Source organism: Callionymus lyra, chromosome 7, assembly GCF_982586985.1.
Source record: "Callionymus lyra chromosome 7, fCalLyr1.hap1.1, whole genome shotgun sequence".
In the NCBI taxonomy this organism is placed as follows: domain Eukaryota; kingdom Metazoa; phylum Chordata; class Actinopteri; order Syngnathiformes; family Callionymidae; genus Callionymus; species Callionymus lyra.
This window is the reverse complement of record NC_141824.1, coordinates 24,936,526-24,961,356: the sequence shown is the minus strand read 5'-3', so window position 1 is coordinate 24,961,356 and position 24,831 is coordinate 24,936,526. Positions and strand designations below refer to the sequence as shown.

The 24,831-nt window shown below is 40.3% G+C and overlaps 1 protein-coding gene across 1 annotated transcript in view; it reads left to right on the top strand.

The window, feature by feature from the left end:
* The first annotated feature begins 11,443 nt into the window (after positions 1–11,443).
* The window catches only part of npas1 (neuronal PAS domain protein 1), a 59,691-nt gene continuing 46,303 nt past the window's right edge, over positions 11,444–24,831 (top strand). Inside the window, exons 1-2 of the mRNA XM_087796258.1 lie at positions 11,444–11,898; positions 12,116–12,281. The gene's annotated coding sequence lies outside the window, so the exon portion shown is untranslated. The remainder of the gene's footprint in view (positions 11,899–12,115; positions 12,282–24,831) is intronic.

The window sequence follows — 24,831 nt, the reverse complement described above, 5'->3', positions numbered from 1 at the left end:
TGTGCGCTCAGGTTTCCGTTGGTCTATGAGTGTGTCTGTTATTTATTTTTTTTAAAGATCATTAAGATGCACGCTTTATTAATATTCACATCAAACCATTGATATTCCTGGAGTGTTCCTGCTCTCCTTGTGTCGTCAGCTCACCTGGGAATGGGGAGGGCAGAGGGAAGCAAAAGTGGAAAGAATAGGGGAGGGGAGGGAGGGAGGGAGGGGAACGGGGGGGCAAAAGGGGGAGTTAAAGGGGAAAATGAAGGAGAAGGACACGATGATGAAACAAAGTGAGAACAATCCTGTTGATTTCATGGAGACGCAAGGCAGGTGAAGGCGGAGGGGTGATGGAGGTCCTGTGAGGGGTCGGGTGTATTGTGATGGACAATCTGGCCATGTGGGATGGGGGGGGTGGAGGGGGGGTTTCAGTGGCGGGTGGAAGGTTGGGGTCTACCTCTGGGAATGTGAGGTGAGAGGGGTGAGGGATTTTTTAAAGGAAGCTCGCAAGCAGATGAGGTTTGGAGCTGTAGTAATTGGGCCAATGGGAGGACGAACACAAACACACATGCATGTTCACGCACACACACACACACACACAGCTATGCAAAGGCACACTTCAACAAAGTCAACAAATTAACATGTATATCCATTTGTATGCACACATATTATTATTTAATCATACGCATCATTGTTTAATGCTCCATATACTTTAAATAAGATCCATATATTTGCATTCAAACATCTGAGATATACATAAGTGGCATTATATATACTTGTACCTTAAAGAAATATTCGTCTTTGTGTGTTCTTTTAGAATCAATGATGAGTTTGTTACAATGATTCTTGAAAACATTCAATGAATTAAGAGTCAAAACAGTACATGTTTGCAATGTTTTATGACTTCAGTGCATGACCTGTTGAACTCCCTCACACAAATAAAAAGCCACATATCTTTAGAATCTGATTCCTGTTGCTACGGACCTTTGGGACTCTGAAAGTCCAGCAGCAAAGTGAGCGTCAGTGTTTTCATCCCAGCTGCAGTGGGTTTTAGCAGCAAGCTGTGTTTCTGTGCGTGTCTTTAGGTGGTGTTTGTGTGGCATCGCTCTGTGTTTGGATGAGTCGACGTAACCGATGCACAAGACTGAAATATTTGTTTGGAGGATTCAGCCTGATGTCATCATACAGTGTTTTCTATGGTATTCCAGGAGTGCTGTAATAAGGTCATGAAAAAGTGATAGAAATAGATAGAGACAGGATTTTATTTTTAAATAAACTTGAAATATATGTTTAAATGGATATATAGTTGCACATATTTATAGGGCAAAGACACAGAAATACAGGTAAATACGTTTATCTCATTGATTTTCTGCTTTCTTATAATATTTTGTTAGAATTATTCTTCCAGCTCGCTCTGCTTTGGCCTCTGGTCTCTCAATTACTCGCTTAGTCACCACAATTAAATTCCAAGAATCCACTATATACAGTAATACAGTACACACAGTCCATACACAGTATTCCATATAAATGCAATATCTCCTCCTTTACATTACAGTATACAAAGATATGAAGGATATGAGGGGTAAAAGGGCTTTTATTTACTTTTTAGGGATCTCAGGATTTTAAGAAATGCAAACAGTTACAGTTAGTGCAGCTGCTATATTTTGACTGTGGTGTCCTAAATCAAGTCGGACTTTGAACTTTTGGAACAAGCTTAATGTAAAGATTCCTAAGTTTTTATTTATTTATTTATTTATTTATTTATTTGTTCATTTCGGGCATGTCAGTTTATAACATCATCATCACATTTCATCTTCAAATAATACAGTACACGTCCGAAAGTACATGCTCACAAAATGAAATATTTTCTTTTGCTTATTACATTTTGACATAAAAAATATTATTTATTTATTTTTAGACGTTTTGACATAACATGTTACAACAGTAGGCAATATGAGTCTTATCTTGCAGCTCATCTTAACCTTGTTGATACACATTATATAACATCTTGCTACATCCAAACTGACACAGGTTTCCCTAGTTCAACTCATTGTTTGGGTACAGAATGTCTTTTGTTATACTCCCATGTCATCTCAACACCATGTCTGACTTGCGTCTCTGACCTTTATCATCCATCATGTACCATTTTGTACCAGCTCTAGTCGATTATGTCAACTTTAGTGATAAGAAAATGTACATCGACATTAGATTTTTGGTTGAAAATATCTGAATTTTTCATCATTTAGATTTAGTGGCATCACAGTTAGTCCCACATCCTCAGAGCAAGCAGGTTCTGTCCTTTGAAGCCATTATTGGATCAGGCTCCATGTTAAAAAACAGGCAGCAGAAAATGTATATACTGTATGTCGAAGAATATATTTGACTTAGAAACATATTAAAGTGCAACTATTGTGTGCATTTAAGTGTCTTAAATTGATCTTGGACCTGTATTGTACTCATAAGTACAATAGATACAGAATAATGGGCTTTGCTCTTGTAACCTCTCGTTCGCCAAGATTTCAGACGAGGGAGAACTTTATAAAGTAATAAGTTCAAAACATGGTCATGATGAGAGACTTACTGCATCTTGGAGAGGAAGACTTCAACATCTGAAACATGAGAGTGAGTCAGGAGAGTTGGGCTTTACATTAGTTGACCTTGAAAAATCCTTAATAGAATTATGATCTTTGTTGGTCCCCCTCCATGTCATTTAACTGACGAGAAACGATTGAACTCATCCACATTCGCTATACCTGGGTAAGACATTGTGTGTTTTTGAGGGACTGTGGAAGGTCTAAAAATATTGACTGACAACTTTACAACAGAGATATTGATCTTCTACTGGGTGATGGAATTCTAACTTCATCGTAAACATCTGGTCAAATGACATGGCTTCCTTCTTGTATTCTGAGATAAGATCCTTTTCTTTCTGTTATTGTTTAAAAATGTCTCTAGATCTGGTGTTCTTTTGTCAAGTTCATTGAAATCAGGTAAATGGATCTTGAGAGCATAACATAAAGGACTTACTGACCCTCTGTTAATTCACTCTCTGATTATTTGGACTAGATGCTGTCCTTTTTCTTTATCAACTTTTTTCTTTATTAACATTATTTTAATGTTGTTTTTTGGTTTTGTTTTTTTATTTATTTTTTACAAAATATGCATTTTTAAAAAGTGTTTGTATATATATATATATATATATATATATATATTTGAAGTTCTATATATAAATTCACATTTACACTAAAAGTCCATAACACATCTTCTCCCCTTCATGTTCTCACGAGTTTACTAGTAAGTACTGGTGGCCACAGTTAGTGAGGAGATTAATTTAAGAAATGCTCCTTGGATTATAATTTTAAATTTGCCTCCCGACTTTCACTTGATATTTTGAGATGTTCCGTTCAATTGTAAAAAAACATTCTTATTTCCCCATAAACACACACACGCCCGGACACACGCTGAAAAACACACAGCCGGCCACCGATAGACTCAGCCATGCACAAAAGCAGACAGCAAATTAAAGTGGTAATTACTTTTAAGCCCAGAAAGGTGAAGGATTGTATGGCAGGGAGCAATAGGTCACTGTTGAATAGAGAATAGTGGAGCAGCCAGACAGTGCGAGAGGCAGATATGCATCTCAATGAAATATGGAGCAGCACACTCGACAAAAGGCGAAATGACTCTTTAATGGCCACATGGTCTCAAAGAATTGCCTGATAGATTTGGAGTATAACATTTTTAACAGGCCTTTAGTGCTTATCAAGTGTGGGGGTTGATTCAGGCGGCGTTGGAGAGGATGTGTCCTGCCATGCTTGATTAGTATAGTCTTACATTTACCCCACAGAAATGAACCACGGAACCTCTTTATAACTCCTGAAAACACATGGGTAGTTACTGTAGTGTATTGATATTAACTTAGGTTTAAAGTCAAGAAATGTTTATATATTGAGCCTAAAACCACATAACAGACGACGCTCTGAATGCCTAAAGAATATTATTACCCAACTATTAATCCGTAGAAAAAACAAAAAAGGAATAGACTAGTGCAACCACTGAACCTTGACCCCTCACAGCACATATTTTTATTTTAAAACTCAAGTATTATCAACCTTTTTCGCAGGTAAAAGCCTAATTTCTAAATTCCTTTTTCAGCAGTTAATACCTGGTATTCCAATGTTACATTCATGTGTCGTCTATAGAATGAAAAAAAGTGCTTTAATTCAGGAATCAATTGCTGAATGAGTAACATCAAATTTGCAGGACCTATTTATAATTGGGGGAATATTTAAGGGTCAATTAAAGGCTGATAAATCAGTAGAAATAGAAGTAGAAATGGGAAGTTTATTTAACTAATTTGGCTTGATTTGGCAAAAAATATATACAAACACCACACAGACGGGCTCTTGAGTGCTACAATACTGTTATTGCATACCATTAAATATTAAACTTTTTTTATTTTCTTATGCAGCATTGAAAACCTCCCAAAATGTATACATTTCTGATTTTATATGAATTTTGCCCAATATGAATATGACTCGTGTATGACTTTGCTGACTGAAGTTTAAAAACACATTACCTGTTTCCTGCTCGTGTTTGTTTCAAATGAAAAGATTTGATTTTCAGTTTCCAGGTACTCCTCCCACAACTAGTTCCCACCACGAGTTAAAATTCTAAATATTCTACTCGCTTCTTTTGCGTGTTTGAGCTCCACTGATTTAAATGTATTACAGTAATCTGGAGCCAAAACTTGTCTGGAGGCAATGGCGAGTGTTTCGTCTCCCACTGCCCATAATGCTGAACTTCTCCAGAACCTGAACCCGTCAAACTAATGTTTCGCACCTTGTAGTGCTTTTAATTCCACAAAAATGCTGTTTAATCCCAGCATAATTTATTTTCAGTGTATCAACATTTTTGAGGAAGTGTTTCCACAGAGGAGCTTCATTCAGATTCACTGAACGTTTATACCTGTTGTTGATGTGTTTGATTAAATAGTAATATGTGTGCAAACTCTGACTTGCAGACGGTGTAGTAATGTTGCTCCCATTCTACGTCTAAGTTTGAGTTCAAACTTGAAGATCATGACTCACAACCGTGCGGGGCTCAGGCGTTAAATGAAGCCTCAAAAGAGGGAAAGAACTTTCTTAAAATCCACCCTCGCGCTTTCTCTCAATGTCACGCCGGAATAGAAACACTCCCGACGATTCCCCTAATTCTTAGAAGCCTCGCTTCAGAGAAGGAAGCTGGAGCTTAGACGCTGAGATATTCATACGTGTTGCTTCAGGAACAGAGGCGCTTCTTGGAGTCCTTCACCGAGCTGACCAGAGCCCATGTCATGTGTAGACAGGCGGAGAAACAAGGTCAGACATGGGTGTGACCGTCTCACCGACGGCTACAGTCGTCACTCACCTCTCTGCATAAATGCACACACACACACTCACTGCAAACACACTTCTATTTACTCACTTCATTCTTCTCTCGTTCATCAGGCCAGTTCATTCTCCAGCCGACGGTTTTTGCAACTTTCCTGGAGCTCTCTGGCTCGTAAAGGGAACACCTGTAACTCTGCTCCGTAAGGCAAGCCTGCGGTACTAGTCTGCGAAGACCCACACACACACATGCACGCACACACACACACACAAGAGAGAGACATGTATTCCCCACAAGTCTGCTTCAAGGACGCCTCGGGAAGACTTGGAGGACAAAATCACACACTCTCTCTCCTAGTCTCTCAGACATGCTGCACTTCTAATGCAGACAGAAAGCTCCATCTGAAGAGACTCTCTCTCACACACACACACACACACACACACACACACACACACACACTCGTACACATTACACACACAAAGTTAAACACACAAACACCCTAGAAGGCCCTTGCCCCTTCCATCTATGTGAGAAAGCAGGACATTTTCAGTTGTTGTTTTTTTGTTTCCTTTCTCGCTCTCAGCTGTTTCAAGCTGTTGAATGTGTGTGTGTGAGTGTGTGTGTGAAGTGGAGGGGGGCTCTCTGGGACTCTTTGACAACCTCATTCACTCCCCTCTCCTGTGCCTGCGTCCAACAATGAGGCGGGAGGGTGGGAGTCCGACAGAAACACTCAATGCGTCTTCATTTGCCTGAACTTTTCACACGTCTCCTCTCTTTTGTTGCGGGGCCGCTCGTCCACGGCGGCGCTGCGAAGCCGCTCTGCCTGTTTCCGCTGGCAAGACCCCCAACCAAAGCAACACTTTACCCCTCCTTCCTTTGTCCCCCCCACCCCACCGCCATCCTCCCTTCCTCCCCACCTTCCCTTCCCCACAATGGTAAGCCTATTCCTGGCTCGACATAATCTGAGATGGTACTTAAGTGAATTTATGTCTGCCTCGGTGCAATGACTTCTGCTGTTTCTCTTTATGTTGCCGCTATTTTGTCGTACGCGGAGCGGCGGCGGCGGGGGGGGTGGCGGGGGGGAGATTTGAAACACAGACCACGAAGTAGACACCCTATCAGTATGCAGTAGAGAAAGTGAGTGATGGAAGGAGAGAGAGAGAGACAGAAGGAGAGAGGGAAAAAAAAGGGAGGAGGGTGATGTATCAATATTCTGAGTAGTGTTTGAGGGCAAGGGGAACGAACAGAGGAGAGGTGAGGGGGGGGTGGCGAGCGAGGGAATGTGCTTGAGTGAGTCTCTGAGTGTGATTATTTTGTCACGTATACACATACGTGTGTGTGTGTATGAGCACCTCCAGTCGGGCTGACGTTCGTCTACTTGTAGGCAGGTTCGTCGATTATTGGTCGTTTGAAATCACACACGGGCTCAATGGCCACTCATTTACTCCAGCGGTGCCCTTCAAAATAAAACCCAGATGGTCAAATCTCAGTCGCAGTTTCGGGATGGAGACGTCACTACCTTCAGGTGACAAACGGGAGTCGTGTTTCCTCGGTAACTCGCAGTGAGAGGGAAACATCTTCTGTTACAGCATTGAGGATCACTGGTGCGTAATGACAATTATTCAGTGGTTGTGACATCACTTCCTCACATCAGTGATCCGACAAATGATGTGAAGAGTTTTACCAAAACACACTTTTCTATGAGGCATTAAAATAATGAATGGTTGGATTAAACATATCCAACATTGACATTTTTAATTGAAATGTTGTTGTTTTTTTCAGCTTTGAGGGTTTTTCGTCATTCTATTCTTCAGAATTTTTTTAATTTAAAAAGAAATCTTATGTTTTCCAAGATGAAAGTAGAATTGAATTCCATTTCCAATAATAATGGTTATAATACAAATCTAAATTCAATACATTTAATTCATAGCCTTTTAGGTTAAATATATAAAAAATGTTGGTATAAGTGTTGCCAGACAATAACGATAATGATTGACTTAAAGTTGGATTATTTAATTCAATTATTCAAATATATTTGTTAAATGCCTTAAAAAATGATTTCTAGAACAGAAAGTTTAAACATTTAAAATCTAAAATAAAACCATTCAATATTCTGATGGAACTCGTATAGTTTCATACCTTTCTGCCTGATTTCTAACTCCATTTATGTACTTAATAACTAAATAATAACTCTGTGTATTTTTCCCTTTTTCCCTCAATATACGACGGGTAAACACTTGACAACAGATTTATGTGAGGGAATTAAATATATTTAAATATATATATATATTGTGAGAGAAATAATAATAATAAATGTTTCACCATCATATGATTTCAGATGTGCAGTCACTTTGTCAATCAAACATTAAAATAGATTTTAAATGGTTTTCTTGTGTTAAGATTTGAACAGTAAAAGAAAGAAATATAACAAAAACATATTTTCTCCTCTGTTTTCAGTCTGAGTCCAGCCCAGCCTCATCAGTGTGGAGCCAGGTCACCGGTCCATAGGAGAGGTTACAGGTACAGCCCTCGTCTGTCGCCAATTAAACTTTTCTAACTGGATAAAAAAAACCTGCCGCACTTTGAGGTCATCCACTCAAACATGGGAACAAACCAGGGAAGTTTGACTTTAATCAACGACATGTTGCTGCTTCAAACAAACTCTCTCCTCACATATTCACTCAACAGTGGACATTGATGTAAAGAGGTAGCTTTTCGTGCTTCTGGTGTTTCTAACTTACTGAAACCTACATTTTTGTGGGTGTTGAAGTCATAGAAATGTATTTGAAATGATCGAAATAGTTAATTGATAGCATACAGCAGAACACATCAGATGTATCTCTGCAGGAGCCAAGGTCTTAAGCAGGCAAGTTCTCACACAATTTGTAATAATTTCTTCTTAAAAAATGTCTATTAAACATAACCTTTCACCCTCTTTGAACATAATGGAGGATTATTTGTTTTGTAGAGTTGCTAACGCTGCTAGCTGAAGTCAGTTTTTTTGTACATACCTGTACAAAAGAGAAGGCAATACTTTATGATTTCAGAACAATTTAAAAAGCAAGAATTTGAAACATCAGATTTAGGAGATTAATACAAAATATTTATATGAAACCTTGAATGTTTTGAAACAAACAGCCCTTCACTTCATCTGATATCCATGTTTATTTTCAGTGTCGAGCTCTCAAATGAAAGATTATAACAAAATAATTGGTTTACGGTTGCCTTGACTAGCATCTCTGAGAGTGTGTTAGCGTTCACCGATGAATTGTGTCGCTTTAAGATACGTCCAGATCATGTCAGAACTTCCTGTGTTTCTATAGCAACACAGGTGATGACCCGCTGATGACGTGTATATGAAACTCCGATGAAACCACAATTTGACGCACACGTACACGGCGCACACCACTTGCTCGATGTCAACGCCAATATTATTAAATCTCCATCTCGCAGCGTGCCTGCCAATAAACCTATGAGTGGAGAAAAGACTGAAACACAGGTAATAACAAACTGGCTAAAGGTCAGAAACACAGCTGCTCGGGTTCTGAGAGTGTTTGTGCTCGTGTGCATGAGAAGCTGGTGCTTCACACACTCATAAACAAATCCTACTGCTTCAAACTTTGCCATGCAGATGCCTTCAGATGAGGCAGGAGAGCGGGTGCTCGGCAGATATGGAGAAAAAATAGAGAAACCACAAAGAAATTCATTGTTTATGTAGCGAAAATAGTAAGTTGTCTAAAGTTATTTTACGGTAAATTGTTGTTGAAGCTTGAAGCTATGTTGACAAGAACGCAGTAGTTAATAAATACAGACTTTTCTCCTGTTTTTGTTCACATTAAGCAGCACTTGCACATCAATCTTCACTACAGGAAGTTCCTCAAAACCCTTTTTTTTTAAATAGGAGCTTGTGATGCGTGTAACTGTAGCAGATGAAAAAATATGTTGTCTTGCTTAGCTGACATGTTGCTCTTGAGCAAGAAAATCAGTATGATTATCCCATACTTACTTTTGTACACATTTCTGGAAGGTATATTGGTTTGATGAGACCTCATGAAACAGCTGATGAGGTATCGTGATACAGTGTCTTCATGTTGAAAGGCCACTAGATGTCACTCTCTGCTTTATAAACTTTGACTCTGATCTACTAATTCAATGAAACCTGGCATCATTGAGGGCGCCATCTAGTGGTCTTTCAAAATAAAGACACTGTATCATGATACCTCATCAGATGTTTCATGAAGCCTCATCAACACATCATTACTTCTTTAGATGGGAAGTGGTTTGAAATTATGCATCTCAATAGAATGGATTTGCCCATTAACCAAGTGATTCAGTGTTTTTAATTGTAATATTTTCAACACTCAAACCCTGATTAAAAAAAAATCATCCAAAAATTACACATTTGTAAAAAACATATTTAAAATATATCTTTTGCTATTTTTCATCAGGTCCTGTTTTGTCTTGGGCTGATCAATGAAAAATAAAAAAAATCTAGTGGAGGTGTTAAGGGTACATTTTTAGATGTTATTTTTCAGTACCTTGAGTTTTATCTTGTTTCACTTGCAGATTGTTTTCACTAATTACAAATAAAAACATCTTTATTTAAAAATTTTTTGGAGTGGCCTTTTTTCAATAGTGTAAGACACGTATTCCAAAATGACGATGTCTTGAGAAATGTACCAAAAATCTTAATGGTGCAATAATAGCGGTTATGGAAACATCTGTATTTTTAAAAACGTTGCATGCATGAGGCCATTTTTCAGACATTAAAGTACAAGTTGCAACTTTTCTTACAGTTACTCGTCAAAAGCCTCGACCAGTGCTCTCCAGGAAATAAAATGAGGTGATAGCAGGAGAAAAGACTTTTCTTATCATCAAATTACCTTATTATGGTTTTACATCTCAATCTTCTTGCAGCAAAGATTTCGGCTCCTGCTCAATGTTACTTTGTCCAAAATTACCACCTCACTTATGCTTTCAAAATTTTGTTTATCAAACCAAACTTTCACTAATTTTGTAGTTAAAATGACGCCCCTGATACTATCATATGTTTTTTTTAAATTACAATTTCTTATATGAAAATCATGATTCATGCCTGTCCAGAGGCTTAACAACTTTAACACTTTTCTGGCTATTTCTTCAGGTGACATCAGAGACAGCGGAAGACACCAGTTGCAGGAGCCAAGGTCTTAAGCATGCAGGTACCCAACGTCCATAAATCTTAGAATCTTTCAAATCTTTGGCCAAACAGAAGGTTGACTTATTGTTGGAAGAGAAATATTCAGTATGTCGACAAATTATGCCCTTTACTATAATATATTTAATCATGATCTATGCCTGCCTGGGAGTTTTACATACAACCCTATAACACTTTAATGGCTATTTCTAAGACAGTGTTTCTTTAGCATACAGCAGAATACATCAGTTTTACCTTTGCAGGAGCCAAGGTCTTGAGCAGGAAAGTACCAAAAAAGTTTGGTTCTACTTGGTACCTTTCTGACCCTGAGCAACTTGAACAGAGGAACCAGTGAATCAATTTGACTAATCTGCGAACATCCTTTTCTTCTTGAATCTGTAATGAACGAGTGAAAATAAAGTTCTTTAAGGTTATTTATGAATGAATCGGATCAGATTAATATTTGAAATATATACATTTTAAACCCACTAAAAGATTTTAGAGCTAAACATTTACACATACACATTTAGAGGTTAGCCACAATATTATTTATAAAAAAAATTAAAACATCTACATGGTACTTGGTAAAAAAAAAAGTGATTTCCAAACTTTGACCAAACAGAAAGTTGACTTGTTGTGTTGGTATGTCGACAGAAAACAACGTGTCCATCAAAACACATCCAAACAACACTCATTACACACTCTCACAGAAAAATGCACTCGAACAAGATACATGTTGAGATTAGTCGAAGTCTCTGGGGAATCTGAACCATGTGTGTGTGTCAGTGTGTGTGTGTTTGTGTGTGTGTGTGTATGGGACAGGAGTCAGCATTTACAATATGCTTGCATGTGATGGAATCTCCCACTTGTTCCACTCGTCTTCCTCTCTCTCTCTCCATCTCTGTCTTTTACTCCGGTTGCTAATCAGCATTTGAAAGGCAGCTTTGACAGTGAGAAAGAAAGTGAGGGGGGGGGCACGGCGAGGTGGGGGTAAACGAAAGCATGAGACACACTGAGTTAGGGGAGGGAGCGGCAGAAAGAGACTGAGGCGAGGGGCTGTACAAGCATGCCTTTTATATTTACTAGTGACTGAGGGGAGCGAGAGGGAGCGAGGGAGCAGCTGAAGGCAGAGACAACTGGTGTGCACGGCTTTCCCAAGAGGAAATGAAAAGAAAAGAGCTGAGCGAGGAGAGTGAATGAGCGAGCGGGAGAGGAAGGATGGGAGGGAGCACGCCGCCGAGAGAGGGAGTCGAGGAGTGAGAGAGAGAGAGAGGGAGAGAGAGAGAAGCCGGGGAGAGATTCTCACACTGGCTGTGTCCTAATCCCGAGTCCATCTCCAAGAGGCAGCGGAGCAGAGTGTTAGTGAAGTGAGTCTGAGAGCCACGGAAACGCAAACACACACTCTCTCTCTCTCTCTCGCTCTCTCTCTCTGTTTCCCTCTCTCTCACACACACACACACACAGTTGCTACGGGAGTCCTCAGTGTGTCCGGCTGCGTGGCTTTTGTGAAAGTGAGGGGATTGACGCTGCCCCTGTCCCAGTCCCCTTGGCTCACACACACAGTGTTTGTTGGCTGTGTTTAAGATCGAGGTGGTGTGGTGGTGCGGTGGTGGGGTGGCATCATCGGGGCAGAGCAGGGGCACCACAGAGGAGAAGAAGAGGAGGAGGAAAGAAGAAGAGGAGGAGGAGGAGGAGAGACAAAGTGGATCACACTAACAGCGGCAGCCTGAACGCTGGAAATGCCCGTCAGGTGAGTAGATAAAAGATCTTACAACTTCTACACACACACACTCGCGCTCGGTCAGTCCCGTCTCATCGTACTCTGGAAAAGTTTTTGTTGTCAGTCTTATTGAGGCGCCGTGTAACTCTCTGGTTAGTTTTTTTTCCTCGAAGTTATCATCTTGAATTAAGAGTTTTGTTTCATGTTTTCTTGCATTTTTCACACTTTTTCTCCCTCAAACCGTTCTTCAATGAGCAGCCGGCGTGATGCTTCACTTAAAGTGCATATTTAGGATTCATAATAAATGAATATTTTCAATTATTAATGGACTCTAACTCCCTTACATGAAGCTTATTGGAGGTTTTTTTTATTTTTTTCTCACAAAGTTCACGCTGAATTTCATCCATTACATTTTTTGATTAGCAAACGCCGTGCAATTCGTCTCCAGCTTTGCTTTAGAGATAAGCAAAAAATAATTATGTGTGTTTGACCTGAATAATTGTGGTCCACCGCTTCAAAAAATGTACTTTCAGGCATGTGTGTGTGTGCAGGAGTTTTGAGATAGAGAGGCTGAGTGAGGGGCTTCGTCTCCACCTGCAGTGGCAGAATTGGTCACAGTTTACTGGCTCAGTAACGTTCGATGCCTTCGGGGTGTTTGCAGCAGGTGGTCCGAAAATTGGCTGAAGGACTGTGACACAGTGTTTGCTGCTGCTCTAAAGTAAATAACATCAAACAGTCGTTTAAATCGTTTATTCCTCGATAATTCTGCTTATTTTATATCATTTATCCTGAAAAACACATCCTGTGTTTTGGATAATTGTTTTTTAATCGCCTGTTATATTTGTGTGTCTAAATATTTGAATTTTTAAGTATTCAACTCTTTTCTATTAGAGCGTTTATTGGTCTTTTTTTTAATTTATTTAAACTAGTAAAGAGTTTGGAGTTTGACTTAAGCGTTGGCACGCGGGCGCTTCAATAAAACTGGGAATGCGACGCTGACATGAAACAGACCTGTGTCATTGCGTCTGTGCACCGGCCCACTGATCCACTGAGCTCTTCCATCCGTTGCACTTCTCATGCATATGCAGCGACTCCCGGCCGTGCCCTACCTTTAGGCCTTTTTTATTAGAGCCAGACACGGAGTTGAAGGCGCGGCGCTTCATGCCAACAGGCAGCTCAAGTGGACAGCCCTTTTACTGTGGATTACTTTTGGAAAAAAGGAAGTTATTGGACTGTCCTGTGGAAAAAAACTGTTTTTTTAAACATACTTTTTGTTTGTGGTAGCCTCTTAGGTTTGAGGCGTAAATCTATGGCGCAGCAAAGTTTCCTCTTTAAACTGAAGTAGCATCTTCTCATGACTCGCTGACAAGTTCAGGTAGGAAGACGATCCACCTGTCTCTTCCTCTCTTGATATTTCTGTCTCTCTCTGCTGCTCTCACACACACACACACCGGGGTGTGTTGACAGACAGCCTCTCACACACTTGCGTGCGCGTGTGTGTGTGTGTGCAGAGTGTTGACAGACAGTGTGTGAGTCTGTGACAGAGAGTGTCAGTGCAGTGTCAGGGAGATGTGTTTAGTGTCACACTCTGCTGACCTGATCTCCGGTCGGACTGTCCACTTCGGCCCCGCTGTGGCTCCTTACATAACCCCGCTGTCATTCACACGCTGTCCTGGAGGGATCCACACACACACACTGCTTAGTGACACACACACACACAATGTGTCGGTATCTGCGCTCACATTCACTTCCATATCCAAATCCAGCTCTTCAGAAGTTGTTTTTATTTAATTCTTCGTGAAGATTTCAGACATGTTGAAATGGCCACGTTCCAAAAGGGCTTCAGTAACGTTTCACCTCTCATCTCGACCCCACTGCTCCGAACCCTGACCCTGTAATTGATGTTCGAGCATTTGCATGTGGACCCTGCTGCTCTCTCAAATCCGGGCGTTCAAACTTCGGTGAGGAGAGTGGTGACCCCGAGTGCTGAGGCTGTGGCCTGTGGTTATTTAGAGGTCGGGTTTTAATGTGGTCGGACTCTGGAAGTGGATCTGGTGTCTTCGGGCTCAGGACAGCAGCAGGAGCATCTCTGGGAGGAACACCTTGAATGACTTGATGGAGGAAGTGAATCGATTCATCTGTGCTGTTGACAGTGTTATTTTTTAACTCGCAAAAAGCTTTACAAGTCTGAACTAAATCTTAAACTGTTGTGAGAGGAATGATCTTTAAGCTTTTTTTTTCAAATACAATCTCAAAATCTGAATTTTTTTTCCAAATTGTCAGTGAAAATAAAGTAATTTATGGTTATTTGTGAATATTATTATTTGTCAGAAGGATATTTAAAATGCATCAACTTAACTAAAAACTAAGCTAAAAAGCTAAAAAGACAAACCAAAATTGTTTTTAGAGCTACTAATGTTAATTTTTAAAGTAAGCCACAATCTTATATTTTCAATTATCAAACAATTATATTAAAGATTTAAAGATCAAGACTTTAGATTTAATAAGTTTCTCAAGCTGGCGAAAGTATACGCCACACTTCATAAGTGGAGGTTATTCTCTTCATTTTATGTTATATTATTCATATGGTTGTTTTAGTTCACCACTGACGAATATCTTTCAACAAAAATGTTCTTTAGGGCATCTGGTGAACGCTAAGCTAGCAACTAAATGAATGCCAACCAATTTGTTGTAGTTGCACAACAAATCAAGTAGACTATAATTTCTGTTGACCTTTTTTAACTTCATTTAATTGGTGCTATAATATAAACATAGAAATAAACAAACCCTTCACCATGTTTGTGTTATTCCACAGAGAAAATGTTAAATCAAAAGTTGAAGTTCCTCACAGGAAGTAGTCAAATATTGGACCTTCTGAAGGATTTTTCTTCATTACCAGCCTGGTTACTAACAAATAGCTCCACAGCTTGACGTCTGAATTAGCTTGAATGTTGATTCTCGTGTGGCGCCGCCTGCCTCGGATTGATGTGGTGCAGCAGCCGGTTTGTGTGGCGGTCATTTCTACTTGATATTTAATACGGCGCAGGTGAAGTGGAGCGTTTCCTTTGTATGTACGCCGCCGAGGTGGATGGTAATTATGACGGACGTGGATTGGATTCTGCGTCGCTCGGCGCGCCCGTGAGCTCTGGACATCAAAGCGGGCTCACCAAAGCCCGGCTGTAATAAAAGAGGAGGAGGAGAAGGATATTGATTACCGAGCGTGAACATTAGCAAATCTCTTTCTCTCTCCTTTCTCTCAACTTCATCCTTCACTCATTTCTCTCTCCCCCCTTTCTCTTGATTGTCTGATTTGCTTCTACCTTTACTTATGACCCCCCCCCCCCCCCCCTCCCGACTCCCCCCCTCCCTATCATTTATTTATCGCTGATCTCTTTATTCTACACTTCGCCAGTATAGGGACAGGCCACTCGTGGACTTCCTTAAGACCCCCTCTGGATCCCTCCTTTTCCTCCTCATCAGTCCAGAGATACCTGGGGGGGCGGGCGGGGTCACTCTGGTCCAATCTAACGGCGTATTGATTCCATTAGATAATTAATGACCCTGGCAGGGGCCAGGCAGGAGCAACGAGGGGGTGCTTGGATGATGGGATGGAGGAAGAAGGGGGGGAAAAAGAAAGAAGGAGGGGGGGCTCCAGGGCCCTTGAGAGTTGGAGAGAACCTTGAGTTGGGAATGATCTAGAGTCGTCAAGGTCAAAGGCAGCCGGCGCTCTGATATGGAAGCAGAATACGGAGCAAGTCCGAATATGTAATGTTGAGAGAGAGAAGGGCAGAGAGGCTCGTGTCCAGCAGCTGTCGATTGATCAGCGGCTGAAAAATTGTACATTAAAAAAGTCTTTTGACTTCCAAATCCTGAGGTCCAACCAGAGCCGTAATGCATGATAAGTAGCTTTAAGCCCTCCAACCAGAATACCAAACTTCATCTCCCCCGACGCTCCAGACACTCATTTACAACTACTCAACAACATGAAAGGCTGGATGGAAGGGAAAAAAAGCAGCTCCATCAAGTATTCTTGTTGTGTCATTCCAAGCATGTTTCCTGCATGATATGGAATGTTCGTCCTGTAAATGTTATTCAACATGTTCATCTCTAGGTAAACAATCGCTGAAAACATCCACTAAAGACTTAATAATGAAAGAGTTTTCACTTTCAGAGCAGAAAAAAAGTATTAAATAATGTTAATTGTCTTGGTTTTTTAGCCTCAGGTAATGTATTGACTTTGTGAGATGCTTTTTTTTCATTTCTATAATGCATGTATTTAAAGGACGAGCTTTGAAATGTGTTTTGACTCGGCATCTGTTGGTTCCTGACAGCTGTGCTTATAGTGTGAAAGAAAATTAACTCACTCGTCACTCTTCCTGGGAAACAGTGCAGAAGACTATGTATTGATTAAATAATATATATATTTATATATATATATATATTAATGAAAATACCAGAACAGCTCAATATATTTTAAAAAAAAAGCTGAAGAGCATTTAAAAGAGTGTAGATGAAAGTTTATTTTCATCCACAAAGTTCAGTACCTCTTTTAGCATTTGAAATATTATTGATAGCCACAAGCTCAATGAAATGATCTGGAATGATTCATTGATCCGAAGGAACAACCAAATGTAGTCATGTTTACCCAAAGTTTACATTTTCTAAAATTCTTGACTTGTTTGATCCACATGAAAGGATCCCCTTGGCAGAGGCAAAAACAGTAAATGGTTAAATATTTCTCGAATTTCATGAAAGTGACAACGTCAAAACAGGAAGTTTTATTATGAATTTGGCTGCAAAAAGCTTCAACTGTTGCAGTGTAATCTTGGACTTGTTGTATGATGTTGTTGTTTTGGTAGCTGGACCACTGGGACTATATGAAAACTTCTTATTGTAAAAAAAACAACTACAGAACAAAACATTTTAGTCTCAGCAAATGTTAAGATGTTTCTGACCAGTAACAGGATAAAGCTACACAGTTAAATTTTAATTAAGTTGTATATAGAAACCTCTTATCTGTAATATGACATTTTTATCAATGTATTCTGATTAAAAATATCGCTGAAAAAATATATAAATATTATATGGATATACTTTATTATTAAACATTATTTTAAAGTATTTTTGAGGAGAAAAAAAAGGAAATATTCCCCCCAAAAAAGAAGATATATTTAGGGTTGACACAGGTATGATTTTAAAAACGACAGTAATGTTCATCTTTCAACCAGTTTCTACCAGTTTTATATTTTCATTCTATATTATTTTTGTTGTATAAATACAGTGAAAGGGCCACAACAGACCCCAGGCTTTACCCAAGTCTATTCTACTTGCTAACTTTAAGCAAATGGGTCCCTGATCAAATGCATGCATAGTTCTAGCAACAGATCCTAAGTCTGGTTCTGATCAAGGTTTCTGCCTGTAGACAGGTTTTTCTTTGCTACTATCAATAACTGAGGGGATCTGGAACCTATTTTCTCTTCTTCATTGTTTAAACAGTGAAGTGTCCTGAGAAAACTCTGTAGCTGCTTAAATCTGTAATCTCAGCGGGCTTCATCCAGGAAGTGATTCCTGCTGACTCATCTTAATAAGATCCGATATAATTAAACGTGTGTTGTTGTTTTATCATCACAAGAAGGGGTTCGTGTCACTCAAAGCTAACAAGGTGACAGGAAACGACGGCTCTGCGCCGTTTCCTCGTCGCTCCCTCGTAAACCGACTCGGCTCTCACCTTGGCATGATGGCGTGGTGCATGTGATCTCTAGTGAGCCATGAAAGCTCAGCTGCCGCCACATTCTCAGTCTTGGCCCGACTGTGGATGGCGCCCCAGGGGTTGTGCAGATGAGGCATAAAACAAGCATGTCTCCACCTTAGGGAGCTGGTGGCACGACGCAGGAGCTATTGTCTGTCTGCGTGCTGCCGGACTTAAATGTGTTCATTTGCCTCACGCGCCCCGACTCCCTATAGGGCGGGCTCCACGTCGGGGAGAGGAGGGGCGTGCTAACGAACCCCTGACAGCTGGAGGCCCTAATTAAACGTCCCCACTGAAAATAAACAGAGCGGGAGCCAAGGCGGGCGGCGAGAGACGAGCCCCGGCGAACAGCGGCTTTCCGAAAGCGGCGAGCCGCTCTGCTACTGTTGAGCGCCAGCCAAGAGAGCACGACTCCGTGGGGTCGGGGGTCTCGAACAAACATTTATACGTACACACTCGCACGGCACACTTATGAATATGTAGCGAGTCGACAACACCTGCGGTCACGCTCCACGCCCGGTTCGTCTCCGCGTGATGCATTAGAGCGCCGCCGTTCGACTTCCAATGTCCTGAGGGGCCGGATTTCTGGAAGGATGTCCAGTTTCGTGGGACGATCAACCCACTTCTCCTATTTCCTGTTGAACGTTAGGCGAATGGATGACGATGCATTCACGATGTTAGACATCGTTGAGCACTTATGTATGGAAATAGCAACAGATAAGTGTCTCTGTCTATGGCACAAACATCGTGACAAGGGAATCCCTCTGGCATTGACTTTGTGTAGATATTTTTCAGTCAATCTGTTGTTAATTCTTCCCGTGTTGCATGACCTAACCTGGGGCTTCCCGGATTACTGCTTAAAAAAAATAGGCCTTTGTCAAAAAGCGATGAAAACTGTTGCAAAGTTAAACTATATTTGTATTGTAATTTTCCCTTATTATGTCCTTATTAGGTCCAAATCTGCAATTTAAAAAAAAGAAAATCACTAATTTTTGACTCACCTTCATGATGACTAAAGGATGGGAGAAGTTTCAAAGGATTTAAAGCAGGGGTGCGGCCAGTAATTCTTGTCCATATGACGGTAGCGAACGGGGATCACTTTTCTACAACCAGAAAGATGCACCTAAACACATCATCTATAATGTCACTCTTGTATTGAAGCCTCGACATAAGAATTTGTTCCAAAATATATATATTCTAGGCTTTATAGCACAGACTATTTTGTCATGTTAAGCTCAAATTTTTCTTGTGACAAATTCTCATGTCTAGGGTCTAATACAAGTCACTCAGCAGTATGGAGGTGTTTGGATTTTTGTATTATGTGTATTTTCCATCAAGAAAAAGCAAATGTCCATATATATTGACATGCCTTGCTCTCCAGACCCACCCTGTAACTCCAAACAAGGCACAGATTATTCCGAAACTTCTCCCAAACCTTAGTAGAAATAAGAGTGGGTAGATAATGACTAAATTATTATTATAATTAATATTATATTAAATATAATTTCAGTGGAACTATCCCTTTAAGTTGAATAGCCCTGTGTTAGAACCCTGGTTTGATGACCATGTCACCTCGTCGGCAGAGTGAAAAACAGTAATCGGTTAAATATTTGTTGGTTTTCATGAAAGTAACCATGGTGAACCAGGAGATTTTAAGTATTCGTTGCTTAAAGAAGCTTCAACTTTTGCTGTGTGTTCTGGAACTGGGTGGTTGTTTTCTCTTGCTGGGCATCTATGAAAATACATTTATAACCTACAAAAGCTTGTTTGTGTTCAATTCAAGTAGAATAAAATGTTTAAGCTCTTCCAGCTAAAATAAATGTCTCATTTGAAGCAAATAATTTCCACCTCTCGGTACTTTCCTCCTCCTTACATCTCGCAGAGACGATAGTTTTGCGTCTGGAATGACTCTCCTGACATTCAGCCTGTTTTTGCGGAGAGAGACTCAAAGTGGCCGGGTCCATTTGGGCGAGTGCATTAACGGCCCGTCCAACCTGCGACAAGGTTATGAGGCTGATTGAATAATTACTGTGGAGGCCGTCGTCCATTACGCCGATGTGTCTGAACTGATAGAGGGAGACACGGAGAGAGATGGAGCGATTGTTCAAGACAGAAAGATGGCAGGAGAGATTAGATAAGCCCAGATAAGGTCAATTAAGAGATAAAAAAAAAATAGGACAGTGAAAGGTGTGTGGTAACGATAGAGTGACTGTAAATCGTCTCCCCTGCTTCTTTTCCGACCGTCTTTCCGGCGCTCCGGCATTTATCCTGGTGACATAGAAGAGGTGACAAAGGTGAAGTTGTTAGACAGAGGTGGTGCGACCACCGCTCCAGCCCGTCTCACCTTCAGCAGAGTTTTAGCAAGTGTTGCAGGATGGACTCTGGAGGAGGACGAGTGTGGAGAAATCCTACACCTTAATCCTAAAGTTAAGACAAATAATAGGACAAATCCGGTCCGCCAGGTTATTTTCTGTGGCCCTCTGGATGATTGTCGAAAATTAAAAGTAAATACATGAACATGTAGATATGGAGACATCAGGATGTCTTTATATAAGGAAAATAAGTAATCAATGTCTTGTGTAGGACCGACTTTGAAGGTATTTGGTGGGAGTGGAGGACATAGAGATAGCTAACATAGGCTATCCCACAACAATATAAAATAAAATATCCCAGCTCGCGGCCTCAAAGATGTTGGTATCTGGTGTCATAAAAATATCAATAGACTGTATAAATATTCGCCAATCAAAGTCTGTTTCAATTAATTCAATCAAGTGTGTATACATTTAAATAATTATGTTTTTTTTAATTTACAATACAGGCAAATATTCGAAGGGTTTTTTTCATTTTTGTGTTGCGATTAAACTTCTGGCCAATAGATGGTAGCAGTCATTATGTCAGCCACAGCTAAAGGAACAATAAAAGACTGCAAGATCTCAGTGGTGACTGAGGACTAGGGGATACAGTTGACTTCAGCAGCTTTTTAAGCTGATATTTGGACATATTTTGGTTTCAGAACAAATGAAAACAGTCACGACTGTGTAAGTTAACATCAGAGTCAAGTACTCGGGCAATACTACAAATATATCCTTGTTTCTAAAGTATCGCAATATATCACAATACATCGTATCGTTGCCTCTTTATTGTGTATCGTAAGATTCTTGTCCATACACACACCTATGTGTGACTGAGATTGACAATACTGCCGTAGAGTATTAGTGTACTTGTGTTTCCCAAAATCAGCCAGAACCTACTTTACTACTTGACTAGATGTGAACAGCAGAGAAATCCCAAGTGTGATCGTAGATTCTAGAGCCATCCTCCTGTGTCCAGCTTGACTCAATCCTGGCGCGCCATTGGCTGAGCTGTTGTTTGACCAGACGACTATGATGTCTCCGAGTGTGCGGCAGGAAGAGCGAATTGACGGCGGAGAAGTTAGGTCGTATCCAGGGTTTTCAGTTTCCTCTCTGAAGGTTGACACGCCCTTTTTAATTCAGCGTCTGACGCTCATTACTCCTGACACATCGTCGATGAGGGATCGCCGCATTATTGGTTTGCGTTGTGTCTCTTCAATCTCGTCCGGCTTGACCCGATGTGGTGTTGACCTGTTCAGTTTGACGTGCTGCTTGACTTCCTGTCATTTCAGACATGTTAAGGCTACAAAACTTTTAGCCTTTTAGAATCTGCTTTGATTTTTAACTATCAATAGTTTGAATAGATTGGTATTGTTAGTGGCATTTCCCTTTCTGGATATCACAACACACTGCACGCAAGAGCAAGAACTGCTAGTTCTGCACCACAGAGTGAGAGATCCTTTAAAAAGATTGTGGATCCAGTTAGATAAACGCTGGCAAAACATACTTCCTGTTACAAGATGAAGTCACCTGTCCCTGAAAATGTTTAAAAAAAAAATAATATGAAAGATTTATGTTTGTCGTTTGGAAGATTAAAAAATATAAAAAAGCTAATTGTAAATTGTACCAATTTTGTAGGACGGCTCCTGCAGCTTTGAAGATGTTTCTGGACACTATAAAAATACTATAATGTAAAAAAGAATAAATCATTGTTTATTATTATTGTGATGCTTACAGATGAAAAAAAAATCCACCTACATAAATGTTTGTTCGTCTTCAAGTGCGGTTGTGTTCTGTCATTAGAACTGATTCAAACTTTGATCAATACTATGTTTTTTTTTAAATACATTTTAGCAGTTTGAAAATATTCAGTGGAATTGGTATGCCCACTCATTCAGTCTGCAGTTGACCTAAGATCGTGTTTGCAATATCCACAGCTTCATTTCTGTTCAAAGCTAAAGTATAAAAGTTTCCTCAACAACTCATCCAACCGTTCTGATCCCGCATTTGCATTTGAAACTGATCCAAGAAGTTTTTGTGCATGCTCGCTGCCGTTTTGGATCATGTTTGTGAAAATCATATCTGTGGAACCTGACCGGCTACTACTGACCCCTCTTAGCCGGGGTCAGCTAGCAGAGAAACTCCAGACACAATCCATTTTCTTCCGCCCTGCCAAAACTCTTCTGGCTTTATTGTGCTGACCCAGCCAGGCCAAAGACCGAGCGAGTGCGAGAGTGAGGATCACGGAGAGAGAGTGAGGGGGAGATGGAGAGGGCGTCTCGGGCCCTAGGGCATGACACCAGGGTGCTCGGGGCCACGCTAGCCCTTTAAATGTCAATGCAGCACAGAGAGCGGAGATACGGGCGTGAAACTGTGATGGAGACGATCAACTTCTTTTGTCTCAAGACACCAGTAGATACAAAATATGTGTGAGATCTTTATCTCCAGAACCTTCCTTCATCTTTATGTTGATGAGAAGCCTAATTGCTCGCTCTCTGTCTCCATTTCTGCGTTTATATCAGGGGAGGGAAATTACTTTTCCCAAAAGGCCCGGCGAGAACTTGGGGAACGGCTGTGGGAGGGCAAAACGAAACGCTCGACAAATGATCTGAAAACTTTGAACACTTCAGCAAAAGATTCCAGGGAGAGAGAATCAACATTCGTGAGTGGATCGCGAGCACGTCCGCCTCACACTCTGTTAAGTTTGACGTCAGACCGTCTAAATCTTTCAGTCGTCCATCCGTGAGAAGCTTTTTCTTAAATGCAAATGATCCAATTAGATCAAGCACGAAATTATAAGATGGTTTTTCATCCAAGCATTTAATGCTAATTATGGTTTTCTGTGTATAATCGGATCTTAATCGTATTCTATCAACTTGCGTTTTTTTTTTCCGCTCACTGTGGCGATTGCACGTTTCCCTCGATACCTTAACCATTCTCTCAGACCAGAACATGCATATTCATCACTGTATTGTCCAGCAGCTAATTAAAAAAGCACAAACAAAAGAGCGCAAACTAATTCTCTTGTTTGTGTTTTGATTGCGCAAGTTTTGTTTTGCTATTGCATCATCGACGCCTCAGTATATACTGGACCTACTTTTATCATTTAATGTGTATCTGAAACTCAAGACATGTTGTCCAAGTCTGACCCTTTAAACACAATTATAAGGTACGATTTCTTTATTTTAGATGGTCGACAAAACATGCGTCAAACTTAAGTCCCCGGGGGCCAAATTAGAGATTAATATTCATGTTAATATTTTGAGCTATAAAGTTGCTTGTGTTGAAGATGAGGTAACAACATGAGATTATTGAACAATTATAAAGAGTTTGCCAATAACGGTAAAACTGAAGTAAAGGACTTTAATAAGTGAATGAGGACAAACATGGAGATAATTAAGATATATCGAGCCTCCAAGTATAAGAAAATATCTCAATCACACTAATACTTCCTGGTAAATATGCAGTTTTGTTTTGGCCCACAACTTAGAGAATATTAACAGAATTCATTTCATAAGTATCTCAAGAGTGTGTATATGGATCGTCAGTTAATTGTCCATTGATTTAGCATTTTTTCATTGTTCCTTTTGGTATGACGTCAAGGCATGAGACCGAAAACCTCACCCAAGCATTCAAAATGTGATTTTGCTATGGCATTCTGTAAGGCTTTTAGGCATTTCATGTTTTCTTTACAATCTGTTAGTCACATGAAACACAAACAATGCTAATCGTTACTTCAAGCAAGGGCAGTATATTGACGGCTACAATCACAACAATTTTCTTTGTCTTAGCCTTTTTCCCAATCTCATGCCTGTCCATACGCCACCCCATAGCATTTGCCTTCTCTAGCTATTAAGAAGACATTGTGCCTTCATACTTGACATTGGCTCAATCGCTTAAACCCTGGCAGGAGCCTAGGTCTTAGGTAGTTAACACACAATTTGATATAAGTTGAGCTTAATTTTACCATTTCATGACACACTATAAATGGGGAAATGTTTCAAATTAAATACATTTAAAAAAAAAAAAATTTGCTCCTGAAAATTGTCACCTGGTTCACAATAAAATAGAGATGTAAGCCTGAGGTGGGAAAATATTTTTCCAGTTTGTGTCTTGGAAGATGGAAAAAAAAAAAAAGCGAAGTGTAAATTGCACCAGTTTCGTGGGACGCCTTTTTGCCGCTTTGAAGATGTTTCCAGACTCTAAATTGGTTCAGAAGGAGCAACAAAAGCAGTGTGTGTGCCGAGAACCTGCGGTGGTGCTGGAGTGATTCGACTAGCTCTGTTTCATATTTTCGAGGATCCCTGATCGTCAGACGAATCTCGCAAAGTGACAACCTATAAGAGCCACGTGACGGTGGCAGCTGACATGACGGATTACAGCCGGGAGTGTTGATGACTTCATGCAAACATCACAACAGGATGAATAAATGCATGAAAGTAACGTCTCTAATTGAATCGGCTGTGTCGACTTGACAAAT